Here is a 12,472-nt window from a genome sequence, read left to right as displayed (position 1 = left end):
GGATATGTACATACATGTGTATATATCAATATATATTAGTTTATGTATATGTATATATATGGATATATTCATATTTAATTGTAGCCTGGGGGGAATTAAAAGTACATAGCAGAAAACAAAAGAAAACCTAGAAAGAAGCATAGAAAAGCTGGGTTGCTTTGAAAACAATGTATAGGATTTGTTATGTAGATTTTTGTCAAATGGAAATTTATTGGTTCATATTGAATCCTCTCATGTTCTGCTGTGTACATGGAAATGTTCTTTTTTTCTTTATTTTTGTTTTATATTTAAATTTAAAATGAATAAAAAATTTTAAGGAAAAAAACCAATGACATGCAAAGAAATGATGTAAAAGATATTATCCAGAATATGTATGATGGCCAGTCATGTAGGAAGAATGTTAAAAGGCCTAAAGAAAGGCTTCCAATACATTGGATACTTCCTTTATGGTAGATTTATAAGAGGACAGATAAGAATCACACAGAACAGGAAGGCACAGATGGGTGGTGAACTATATTCTTAATGTGCACATCAATAAGAGCATAGAACCATTGAAGTACTGAAGTCTGATAGCCACCCTTGGAAGATTCAGAGATCAGATTTCAAATCCAAATTTATTAAAATCTATTGTTTGGAAATGGCATGAAACAAACTTTTGATGAAAACAGTTACATTTCCTATGATATGCAGAGTCGCTGGAATATCTGGCCTAAGTGTAGCCACTGGCCTAATGCATGCTGAAGAGGTATTACTCATCTATGATATATTGCAGAAGACTACAAAGGCTTCCAGAAGGGAAAGAACACTCTGAATCAGGAACACAGTCATTTATTTAGCATCCTCTGTTGCTAGTCCCAAAGAGAACCAGAAAACCTGCTGATATAATATTTACTTGTTTTTTTTTTAAGTAACCTCAGAGTGGAAAACTAAGAAAGGGGAGCAAGGAGTGATTTTTTAACGTCAAGGACATGTTTAATGTTAATCTGAGTCCTTTGCAACAACTGGCACCTTTTTTCCTTCTTCAACAAGAACACTTACTCAATACTAAATATATGTAGCATTCTTCTTGGGTGTGCTGTTTTTCTCCAAATCTCGAGATTGTCTGTGTCTATGGATTAAAGGCCTGGCGAGGAAGGATTCTAAGTGAATGTTTTCATCTGGGTTCAACTCCAGCTTGACTTGGTACACATAACCTCCCTAAATGAGAGATTTATAAACCCTCTAACCTCCTGTCTTTTTCACTCTCCATGTTTGTACTATAGTTTAATGAGTAGCAGAATTATGTTTGTCTCTTGTTAATATTCCCTTCAATTTTAATTGCAAAATAGAGATTACAGGCCAATAACCTTTGTTATCAGAGAAGGTTGTTGATAACTAGACCTAAGAAAGATTACATTTTTATTAGGAAATACATTTTATCATATCTGCAATCTGATAAAAGCATATTAACTGATTTTCTCACCCTACCACCACAATGTCTTTGAAAGAAGCAAGAATATATAGATTCTCAAAAAACATGCCCGGTGCCATAGAAGTATCCTGTTCTCTGTTTATCAAGTCCCCATCATAACATTGATTGGTTTTAGCAGAGGTTTAGTAAACAAAGTACACCTGTTTCTGCAATATCTGGAGCTCCCCAGACCTGCAGCTTCCCTTATTCCTAGGACTCAGGGCCCTTTCTCCTTTGACAACTCTCTTATTATGTTACACATTTTTACAAAAGCTACAGAGAAAAGAGCTGTTGTTGCTGACTCACTTGGGTGAATTGTTATCTTTTTGTCACATTTAAGTGGTTTCCTGGATGGTCTTTTTTTTTATATTTATCCAATCCAAGAAGATATCTGTGTAATCTCACTTTTTTCCTTCCCTGTCTCACCATTTGACAGATCAGTCTGGAGCAATGTCTCGTGATATAGTAAGAACAATACCTGGAGTGGAACCATGCTGGTTGCACAGTGGCTCCATCAGAACCCTTATCCATTCCTTGGTTTTCCCTCATGCCTCCTCCAATAGCTAGTGCCTTTGTTTTGTCCCTGCCTTCTGAAAGCCTTCCTCCTAACCATACTTTTTTGATTATATCCCAGGTTGGGAACTACAAGTCCTTGATCTAGCTCTCTGCAATTCCCCCAAGCATAACTTACCTGCTCTCTTGCTTATTCCCCAAAGTCAACTAGTTGTCAGGGTTAAAAATGAGTTAAAAATCACACTAGGATGTTAGTGACAGCCTATTAACAATAATTCACCTAAGTAAATAGGAAACTATGACTTTCAGAAACATTTGCATTTCAGTCATCTTAACCAAAAACATTGGCATTTTAGGGAATGATTTTAGGCTTTATACTGGTGGGGGAGATAGGGAAGTGGTTTTTTTGTTTTGTTTTAAGAGAGGAGAGTGTTAAATTTTCCTGGGGCCCTCAAATCATAATCAATAAGCAAAGCCGTGGCAATTTTGGTACCTGTGGCAAACAGCACAAAATCTATTCTCAAATCAAGTTTTTAAGAAAAAATTCAGTGGAGAGTGGAGAGAGATCCTGAGATATAAGATTCTATGGGGGAAAGAGCCTCTGGGTTACATTGAGGGTTACCTTTGGTAGAGTCAGAATGAATTGAACCTCATAAGAACTCATTTGGGGCACAGTCAGTTATTTCTAGGTGTTGAAGGAATAAAAATAACTCAGAACCCTCTAAATTGTTGGTGCCCTGGGTCAAAGCTTCAGTCACCTCATTCTACTTATGGCTTTGCACATAGGTAAAGAGGCCAAATCCAGTATATGTTGGTTTTTCAAATAAGGTGAATAGGGTAAACTTCAAGGTCAGTTCCCTTCAGGCAGTAGTTAAGAAACTGATTCTGTTTTCTTTTCCTTCTTGCCTAAGAGGCATGGTCTATCACTGGTCCTGAATTAATCTATAAAATTTACTGTTTGTAAGGCAAATTTCTACTCATTTTTCTAGTCTTCCACTAAAGTGCTATCCTAGTATGAAAGACATCCTGGATTCTCAAAGGCTGTGCCAGTGAAGCACAAGCTATGGCAGGTCCTACCTAAGAAGAAAGATTTCAGGTACTGAACTGGTAATTTACATGTATGGAGAGACAGCATAGTTCAGTGGAAAGTCACTCAACCCCTATGTTGTAAGAAAAATCTGACTTGGGCCGCTCTCCTGGGAATTTAGATCTGTTACTGAAAATGAGAGAGTCTTCAGTTCATTCAATAGTTAATAAAAAAAGGTTTACTAAACATAGTTTAGAAAGGATATGACACTCAACTCTACTATACTTCCCTCTACCCCCTGTTCCCCTATACAGACATAAGCATGTCTGTTCAGCAGGGAAAGATGTGCAGTGACCTGGGCACCCTTAAGACATCTGCCAAGTCTGAAGGCCCACCTTTGTCCCCACGTGGACAGGACCCTTTATACACATTATACTCATTATCTTTCACCCTAAACCCTCCCTGCCTTCTATCTTCCCGTTACTGTAGGGGCAATACCATCCTCTTAGGCCCTCAGGCCCGTAACCTACGAGTTATCCTGGACTCTGCACTGTCTCTCACCTTCTCCTCTATTGAAGCTATTGCTAAAGCCTTATCAATTTCACCTTTCCAACATCTCTCAAATACACGTCGTTCTCATCCTTTGACACTGGCACCACTTTGTGCAGGCCCTCATCATATCACACCTGGACTATTGCAATAGCCTTCTGTTGGGTCTGTCTGCCTCATCTCTCCCCACTCCAATCCATTCTCCATTCAGCCACTAAAGTGATTTTTCCAAAGTACAGGTCTAATCATGTCACCCCCTAGTCAATAAACTCCAGTGGCTTCCTATTGCCTCCAGGATTAAATACAGAATGCATTAAACACCGAATTTGGCATTCAAAGACCTTCATAATCTGGTACCCTCTTACCTTTTTAATCTTCTTATACCTTATTCTTCTACTTGTACTCTTTCATACAGTGACACTGCCCTTCTGACTATTCCATGAACAAGACACTCCATTTCTCACCTCTGGATATTTTCTCTAATGGTCCACCATGCCTGGAATGCTCTCCCTCCTCTACTAGGACTCTGGACCTTTCTGGCTTCCTTTTAGTCTCAACTAAAATCCCACCTTCTACAAGAAGCCTTCCCCAACTCCTCTTAAAGTGGCCTTTCCTCTATTAATTAAATATATACAAAGCAAATATATACCCTCAGTGGAGTCAGAATGAATTGAACCTCATAAGAACTCATCAATAGGAATTTGTGCTGTATAGCTTGCTTTGTATATATTTGTTTGCATGTTGTCTTCCCTGTTAGATTGCAAGCTCCTTGAGGGCGAGGACTATCTTTTGCTTCTTTTTGTATCTCCAGTGCTTAGCACAGTGACTGGCACATAATAGGTGCTTAATAAATATTTATTGATTAATGGATTGATTGATACCTTTAGGTGACCAGGAAGCCCTTTTAACACCCTAGCCTTAGTTCCTTGAACCAATCAAATTTTGAGGACAGTTTTAATACCTTTTGAGATATTGGGTGGGGTGGGATCTTAGCAAAAGCTCCCACCTCACATCAATCAGATTGACTAAGATGACAGAAAAGGAAAATGATAAATGCTGGAGGAAATGTGGGAAAAGAGGTAATGTTGATTGAGCTAGCCTACTCATTCTGGAAAGTGACTTGGAAATATGCCCAAAAGGCTATTAAACTGTGTACACCCTCTGACCCAGCAATGCTGTTACTAGGTCTATACCTCAAAGAAATCAAAAAAAGAAGAAAAGGACCCATATGTACAAAAATATTTGTAGCAGTTCTTTTTGTAGTAGTAAAGAATTTGAAATCGAGAGGATGCCATCAAATGGGGAATGGCTAAACAAGTTGTGATATATGAATGTGGTGGAATATTATTGTGCTATAAGAAATGATGGAGGGGATGATTTCTTTTTCTTTTTTTTTTAGGTTGTAAACTTTTTTTTTGTTTTTGTTTTTCTCTTTCTTTTCATTTATTTATTCATTCATTTATTTATTTGTGTGTTTGTTTGTTTATTTATTTATTTATTTTTAGTTTTCGACATTCACTTCCACAAGATTTTGAGTTCCAAATTCATTCAGTATACCCCATCCCCTAATCTGCCCTCTCTTCTATCTCACCCCCCCACTTCTCTTATCCCCTTCCCCTTCTATTTTCCTGTAGGGCAGGATAGATTTCTATATTCCATTTCCTTTATTTCTTATTTCCCAGTTGCATGTGAAAACAATTTTTTTAACATATGTTTTTAAAACTTTGAGTTCCAAATTTTCTCCCTTCCTTCCTCCCCACTCACCCTCATTGAAAAGGCAAGCAACTCAATACAGGTTATACATGTGTAGTCATGCAAAACACTTCCATAGTAGTCATATTGTGAAAAACTAAGTATATTTCCCTTCATCTATCCCATCTCCCATTTATTCTTTTCTCTCTTTTGACCCTGTCCCTCCTCAGAAGTATTTGCTTCTGATTACCCCCTCCTCAAATCTGCCCTCCCTTCTATCATCCTCCTGCTCTCTTGTCCCCTTCCCCCTCCTATTTTCCTGTAGGGTAAGGTAGATTTCCATACCCAATTGAGTGTGTATGTTATTCCCTCCTTAAGCCAAATCTGATGAGAATAAGATTCACTCATTCCCTCTCACCTTCCCCTGTTTCACCTCCCCTGTAAAAGCCTCTTCTTGTCTGTTTTATGTGAGATAATTTACCCAATTCTATCTCTCCCTTTCTCCTTCTCCCAGTATAATGAAGGGGATGCTTTCTGGAAAAATCTGGGAAAACATATGAACTGATACTAAGCGAAGTGAATAGAACCAGAGGAACAATTTATTCAGTAACAGTAATATTGCAAAGATAATCAATTGTGAAAGACTTAGTAACTCTGATCAACACAGTGGCCAACAATTCCATAGGAATCATGACAAAAAATACAATCTACCTCCAGATAGAAAACTGAAGAACACAGAGTACATATTGAAGTATATTTTTTTCTCTTCCTTTTTCTTACCTTTTTTGTTTGTTTGGGAACATGGTTATTTCAAAAATTTGTTTTGTGTAACATATTTGTAATGGGATTTGTATTTCTTTTTTCTTTTTCTTTTTCTTTTTCTTTTTTTTTTTTTTGGTGAAGCAATCAGGGTTAAGTAACTTGGCAGTGTCACACAGCTAGTAAATACAGTTGGGTTTTTTTTGGAGGCAGTGGAGGTTAAGTGACTTGCCCAGGGTCACACAGCTAGCTAGTAAGTGTCTGAGACTGGATTTGAACTCAGGTCCTCCTGACTTCAGGGCCTAGCTGCCCCCAGGTTTGTATTTCTTACCTTCTCAATTGGTAGAGGAGGGTAGGGGAGGGAAAGAATTTGGAACTGAAGATAAAATAAAATTGAATTAAAAAAAAAGAAAGAAAAAGATAAGGTACCCAGCCTCCATGGTAGGGAGCTCTGATTAATAATACTGCTGCTATCACACTATTGAGCCTCAGTTTCCTCATTTCTAAAATGGAGATAATAAGCACATAAGGTTACTGTGAAGAACAAATGAAATAATGTATGTAAAGTGCTTTGTAAACCTTAGAGAGCTAGATAAACTTAGCTGTTATTGTTATGTGTTGTGTCTCCCAGTGGAATGTAATATCCATGAGCACAGGGACTGTTTTGGTTTTTCCTTTGTATTTCTTCACCCAGTTTAGCACCTATCACATAGTACTACTTAGTACAGGCCTGTACAACATATGGCCCACAGGCCACTTGTGGCCCATCAAAGGATTTGGGGCAGTCCATGAAAAATGTAGAGGATGTAAAAGAAAGTAAAGATGTAACGGGTGCTTTGTCCGTGCCCTACTTAATCCACCTTCCACTAGTCACTATTGTGCCCATCATGTAACTTGGCAGGTGGGTTGCCATGGCACACTCTCTCCTGTTTGTCATGTGACCCGTAGCAACCAACCATCGTCAATCTGTCTCTAGTCTGAGGGAAGTGATTTCATGATAAATAAAAATCTTAAGTAATAAGTGTAATTAGTTGATATTCATTTATATTTCCCTTTTTAAAATATGATTTATTTGCAAAATAGTTCAATCATTAATTATACCTTTACTTGGAAAGTGAGCCACTAAAAACCTATCTGCAGCCCGAAGTAGTTTGGCCTGTTTTGATTTTGGCCCCTAACTACTGCCAAGTTGTGCAGGTCTGACTTACAGTAGTACATAGTACATAGCACTTAGTGAATATTTGTTGACTGATAAATTAACCAAAACTAGGCTACCTGATGATTTTTTTTTCGATCCTAGTAACTTGGCTGTAGGCTCTTTCCTAAAGTGTGGACAGTCATCGTCTATATGAGCAGAGGGAGCCTCCATACCAATACAAAGCACAGGTCCTTATAGTACTCTTCCAATATTAACGGTTTGTACACAATTGAAATATACACATCTACATGTAAATGGGTAAGTATCTATATTTATGGAATTTTTTTTGACTTGAATTGAGAGTATGAATGATGTTATCTTTTTGAGACATAGTCATACTTCCTAATATTTATACCATAACTAACCAATTAGACCATCTTCTCCCATTCTTTATTGTTATCATCTGGATACTCTCCCACTTTTCCTTATGATTTTTTTCACCTGACATGTTCTTCCACTCCACTTTCTCCACTACTCTCAGAGCCTTCAGTATCTATAGTAATGATCCTTTTAGTACCTAGTCATCTCCATTCCTTGAACTCCTCAGCTTGAAGAAAATCCATCTTTACATCAGCCACTTACCAGGACAGTCACACCATAGATACATGGATAGATAGACAATTAGATAAATAAAGCAACAGAGCATTCTACAGATAAGGAAACTGAGGCTGAGAGGTTAAGTGACTTGTTCAGAGTTATACAGCTAACAAATAACCTCAATGTTTGAAAGTCATTGTAATGAGACTTTACTTATAGACAAAACCAAGACCATTTGGCTTTTTAAAGCCCCAATATTCTTGGATGGTTTAAAACCCAGAAGAGTCATTTTTGGAGACTGAAATAAAGTGAGAGTCAGTGGAGGCATCTGAGGTAAAGAAGTGAGTCAGCCTTGTTTCTTCAGATCAAAAAAATGGCATTTTATTCTGATAACTGAAATGTTTTCCTTCCAGATTTGAGTTGCTGCCATTCCTTCCTAGCTGGGGAAATAAAAAAGATGGTTATCAAAATAAGAACTGAGACACCCATTACCCCTTTCTGTTTTCTTTTTTTTCAATCAATAGTGTTGAAGAAAAGTTTGGCTAACTTTGCCGATAACAAATTCATTACTGAACACCATCATATGATCTCAGGTTTGTAAGAGATCTCAGACCTTTCTAATGGTCATCTAATCTTCTCCTGAAGATCCCAAGTGATGGAACTCAACACCTCCTCCTAGGCATTCCACTTTTGGATTGTTAGGAAGATTTTAAGTATCCTAAAACATAATAAAGAAGCAGTGCATAGAAATGATAATGGACTTAGAGTCAGAAGAGACCTGCATTCAGATTCTGCCATGTAACCATAGAAAAGGCACCTAATTTCTCTGAATCTCAATTATTATGCCTATTTCTAAAATGGCTCATTATAAAGATATTAGGAGCCCATTATGGATAGTTTACACCTATGTCCCAGGATAAACATCAAATAAAATAAAGTATGTAAAGTCATTTGCAAATCTTAAAGTGCTAAAAATGTCAATCATAATCATCATTATTATGGAATTTCAGAACTAGAAGCCAAAAAGGATTTTATATTTCATACTGGATATAATAGGGAGTCACTGTGACATAGTCAGACTTGTGCTTTAGGAAGATCAAATAGATAGCTGAATAGAAGATGGACTGGATTGGGAAAATTTTGAAGCAGGGAGACCAACCAGCAGGCTATGTCCAGGCATGAAGTGGTGAGAGTCTACACCAGAGTGGGGTCAGTGTCAGAGGAGAGGAGGAGGAGCAGTCAAGAGATATTATGAGGGTAAAATCAATGGGACCTGCAGCAGATCAGAAATGGAATATGACAGAGATAGTGAGGAGTTGAAAATGATACCTAAATTGCAAGCTTGGGTAACTGGGTAACTGCCCTCAATAGTAAAGGGAAAGTTCAGAAGGGGGAAAGGTTTTGGGGGGAAATAATGAGTTAAGTTTTGGAAATGTTGAGTTTATGATGTCTGCAAGACATTTGATTTAATATATTCAATTGGCGTTTGGAGATGTGAGCTTAGAGGTCAAGAGAGAGGTTAGGGCTAGATAAGTAGATCTGAGAATCATTAGCCTAGAGATAATTGAATCTCCGGGAGCTAATAAGAGCAAAACAGTGTAGAGGGAGAAGAGAAAAGGGACCAGGACATAACCCTAAGGAACACCTGGATGAAGATCCAGCAAAGTAGACTGAGAAGCAACAGTCAGCCAGGAAGTAGGAGAAGAACCAGGAATGATCAGTGGCATAAAAACCTAGAGAGAAGAGAATATCCAGAAGAAGGAAATCAACAGTATCAAAGGCTGCAGAAGCATCAAAAGGGTGAGAATTGAGAAAAGTCGTTGGATTAAGAGATCATGGGCGAATGGAGAGAGCAGTTTCAGTTTTATGATGACGTCTAAAGTCAAACTGCCTAGAGCTAACAATAGAGCGAGGGAAAAAGAAGTAGAGGCACCAGTTGTTGATAGTCATTTTCCTCATGGAGTTTAGCCACAAAAGAGAAGAGAGATACAAGACAAGTGGGGATGAATGGATCAAATGAGGATTTTTTGAAAATTGGGCAGACAAGATCATGTTTTTAAGAGTAGGGAAGCAGCCAGTAGACTGGAAGAGATTAAAGATGAGAGAGTAGGGATGATAGGGGAACAGTCTGTTGGAGGAGATGGGATAAAGTGGGATCACTTGTGCATATGGAGGGGTTTGCCTTGGCCAGGAGGAGGGCCACCTCTTCATGTGAGACAAGGATGAAGGAGGGGACAGTGGCAGAAGGTATCTGAGCTCAGTGTGAGATGAGGAGGAGAGAAGAGGGAGCTCTCAATGGCCTCAGTTTTTTCAGTGATATATGAGGCAATACTCTGGAGCCAGATGTGGCTGATTCTCATTACCTTGCTATCAGAAGAATAGGGTGAAATCTGATTTGAGGATCATGAATATGTATCTTAAAAATAAAATGGTGGGAGTCAATTGAGTTGATCAATCACCACACCCCCTCTTAAAATAACTAACAAAAAAAATTAACCCTTTATCAGGTGAGAATATCTCTATGAATCAATCAAGCAATTAAAGGCATTAAGCTAATGTACACACAGCCATGCCTATGGGTTTTGTACAAATTAGCAAGCTAGCTCAGAACCAGGACATTTGAATATCTGGCATCTTAGAAGAAAGATCAGCTCCAATCAAACCCTTGAAAAGGAATCCCTAGGGGTTGGGGGATTCAGGGAAGAGGAGTAAAGCCTCTGTTTCCTTTCCTCTTTTCCTTTACTAGAGGAGGTCTTTGGTCCTTAAAGGGTAGTAGTATTTAGACTTCTCATCTATATCCTGGTATGTCTCCGGAACAGTAATGTCTGTTGGCAGTGTCTGCATCATGATTTATTGAGTTTCGTGTGTGTGTGTGTGTGTGTGTATGTATGTATGTATATATAAGTATGTGTATATATATATATATATATATATATACACTATACATACTAGATGCTAGAGAGATTCAGAATAAATAAACCAGAATTCTCATGGAACATATTGTGTGATAAGGGAACTATATATGTACACATGTAGATGTAACATAGAGGAGAGTGCAAAAGTACAAGAGAAGTTACAAAGTACTCTGAGACAGAACTAAATTGATGAGCTATGACTTATTCAGTTATAATATCAGATCATAATTGAAGTAATGTAACAGAAACATTGGAACCCACATGGATTCTAGAAAAGGAAAGGCACAAGTAAGGATATGTCAGTGTGTCTTCAGCACAATAAAGGAAGGAGAATGCTCTAACTGGCCACCACGACTATTCTGGTTCCTTGGTCATATGTCCCATTATACCCATTGCATTAGTGCAAAGGGTATGAGAATAGTATAGCCCTCTAGCATGCCCTCCAACTGGCTACAAAGATACCAGGAGTTGTATTTCTTGCCATTTGGGGAATAAAGGAGACTAATTCCAGAGCAGTACTGAAAGATACAGTATGAGTTTTGAGGGTCTCTCAAGAGGACAAGAAGAGAAGAAGGAAGTAATATGGTCTATCCTCCCATACATGGAGAGCAGTGCAACCATGATACTCAGTAGCAGAGATATCCACAGATACTATCTTAAACACTAAGCCTCCACAGGAGATTGTGGGAGGAGATCCTTAAATGGCCAAAAAGAGAAGTATATGGTTGTCCTTAGTTTTTTGTTTGTTTGTTTGGGTTTTTGTGTTTTGTTTCATTTTGTTTTGTTTTCGTTTTATTCATGCTTCTGATAGCTGGAGTGCTGAGAGAAAATCAGACAGGAAGAACTGGTGATGCTTATCCTTGTCCCTTTCCTTCAACTGGATGAAACTGGTACCTGTTTTTAATTATATCTTTTTAAAAATTCTGTAAAGGACTGCATTTGACAGTGTTAAGCTTATTTCTCATACACACCTGAGGCTGACCCTTTCCTGGTGTCCCTTGCATGATAGGTAGGGACTGCTCTGTGAACCAAATAGAAGATAGTGAACTTTCCTAGTGCAAGGCTGGGATCACGAGCTCCAATCCCATTATTTGGGAGTTTTTGCTCTCTAACTGGAGCCATTATCACAACACATTTCTTAATTATACATCCAAGACCACAATTACTTTAATATTGGGCTTTTCAAAAAAAAAAAAAGATCTACTTCATCAGACATGATCTTAACATAGTGACTGAAGGTTACAATAAAATTATTGAGTGCTTCGAAAAAAATTCTTGGCTTTCACTTTTATATATTTACTGGAAATCATTGCTATTGGTGACAAAACTGACAAATTTTGTCATGTGAATTGTGAAATGATTGGTACTACAATGGGATCCCAATTTAGTCATTTTGTTTGTATAAGTAAGCACAAGAAGAAAGAATAGTGATTTAGGTCATATGACCATCAAATTCCTATCGGATTTAACCAAACAAATTTCCTGAGACCATAGCATCCTGCTAGAAGGACTTGGTCTTACATTAAGAGGTTTCTTTATAATTGACTGTAGTGGAGTTATCAAACATATAAGTATAAAAGAAAAGAAACTCTCAGTGAAAGTATTGCAAGTTGTGGAGCTGCATGGAGAAGTCTGCCTAGTATATTAGAAGATAGTTTTGCTATGATCATGTCTACTCTGGATTCTTCCAAAGAGTATATTGATAAAGCAAATAAATAAATTATTCCATGATGGAACACCTGGTTTGTTTGGTTGTTTTTTTTTAATTATGGAGAAACCACAAGTTGGAATCTATTTTAATATCTCAAAAGTGATTTCATATGGAAGTGCAA

The sequence above is a fragment of the Vombatus ursinus genome, unplaced genomic scaffold, assembly GCF_900497805.2.
Source record: "Vombatus ursinus unplaced genomic scaffold, bare-nosed wombat genome assembly UNPS02007284.1, whole genome shotgun sequence".
Taxonomy (NCBI): Eukaryota; Metazoa; Chordata; class Mammalia; order Diprotodontia; family Vombatidae; genus Vombatus; species Vombatus ursinus.
This window is presented reverse-complemented; position numbering follows the sequence as displayed.